The sequence below is a fragment of the Neomonachus schauinslandi genome, chromosome 12 (assembly GCF_002201575.2).
Source record: "Neomonachus schauinslandi chromosome 12, ASM220157v2, whole genome shotgun sequence".
In the NCBI taxonomy this organism is placed as follows: domain Eukaryota; kingdom Metazoa; phylum Chordata; class Mammalia; order Carnivora; family Phocidae; genus Neomonachus; species Neomonachus schauinslandi.
In genome coordinates, this window is record NC_058414.1 from 26,295,545 (window position 1) to 26,297,366 (window position 1,822).

The following is a 1,822-nucleotide window of genomic DNA, read 5'->3' on the forward strand; positions in this document are numbered from 1 at the left end:
CCTTGTGAGGTGTTGTGGGTTGACCCTAGCAAACTTCATGTCTTCCTCCCCACAGTGTGCTGAGACATAATATGGTGTGGGGATACAGAGGGAGATGGAGATAAACCAAGACTACATTTCTTAGATTTCTGCTAGTTTTTTTTTTTTAAGGTTTCAAATGTACTTTATTTCTTCAATTATGCTATCATGAGTAGTAAGAGTTGCTTAGATGACAAGTTGGTTTTGAAACAATTCTGTGTTACGACAACTATAATGGTTACTGATGTTTTCACTCCTTTGTGGTGACTCCACCAACGGAGGACAGGTTCCATTCTATTCCAATCTGTGTGATTCCAAATATCCACACAACAACACAGAAAGTAGTTCTGCTGGCTGGCGCAGCATTACCATATTTGTCGAGAAAATCCAGTGAGTATTTTATGTGGTTCTGTCTTGCCATAATTTGCTCAATGCTTCTATTCTTGAGATCCTTAGTATATTTCTGGCCAAGGGAAACATCATGAAGGTGTGATAGGATTGCATGTGAGTGCAGCTGCTGGTGTATTTCATTGCAAGAAGCCCTGGTAGGAACTCAAATGTTCTTCTCAGAAACTTCTAGTTTCCGCTTGTATTATCAGTTTATTATAAAGAATATGTTTCAAGAAAAGCCAAATGGAAGAGACGCACAGTATAAGGTATTGGGGTGGGGGAGCTTCCATGCCCTCTCTGGGTGCACCCCATCCTCCTGGTACATCAATGTGTTCACCAACTTGGAAGCTCCACTGCTGGGTTTCTTGCTACTTACATGGTTTTGTCAATTATATGCAATGATGTGATATTTGAAAAGCAGGAAAAATATGGAGACATTTTATATGTTTGACCTGTTTTGTTTCTGTTGATAATCTGTCACACTGATGGGAATTCTTTTCTGCACCAGTTTTAAAACTTTTCTGCAGAGTTTTACTGTCTATTTTCTAGCTTCTTGGGTTTTGAGAAACATTTTACAGCCAGCTCTGGAGGCCCAATATGGAGCTCACTTCTCCAATTCTTCCAGCAATGTTAAAATTACCTAATCCTCTCTTAAGTTACTTTCTGCTCAAAATACTGAAACTAGTTTTGGTTTTCTACACTAAACTGTCTGATATACATGTCCTTCTCAGCTTAAAAACCTCAATACCTAACCACTCTTTATGGGAAATTATCCAAATAATTAGCATCGCGTTGAAGGGGATGTATTACAACAAATTCCTCACAATGATAGATGTATCTCTTATTTTTCCATGCAATCTGCTCTCTTCTTTCCCAAATTCACTTATTCACAGTCCAGTATATTTAGCACACACACATTTTCTTAGATTTCAGTCCCCTTCAATTTGTTTATTGCCATCTACCATTCTTCAAATTCTCATTCTAATCCTACACTTACATGATAAACCTCCTACGATCATTTAACCAGAATTAATCTTTTTCTTTCATAGCTAAACTAATCTAGCACTGTGCTTCTTTTGGAGCATGGGAACCTTTCCAACACCTGAACATTGATTATTCTATCATCCAATTTGCACCATTTATTTACCCAAAGTTTACCAAATACTTAACTATAAGCAAGTCACTGAGCTAGACACTGGAAGTATGAAAATACAGTCTTTGTCTTAATGAAACTTATGTCTTATTGGGCTAGATAATCATTAAGCAAATAGACCCCAAATGAATATGGGAAGTGTCAACTCTGGTAAGTTCTATAAAGAAAAGCATTGTGCACCTATTCAAGAGATCTTATGTGGTTTGAAAGTTAGAGAAAGCTGGAGTATCACTGGAGGCGATACGTACATGATGCTCAGAC

At 37.7% G+C, this 1,822-nt stretch overlaps 1 pseudogene; it reads right to left on the reverse strand.

Moving 5' to 3' along the window:
* Positions 1–256: 256 nt before the first annotated feature.
* LOC110580143 lies at positions 257–501 on the reverse strand (annotated as a pseudogene).
* Positions 502–1,822: the final 1,321 nt, after the last annotated feature.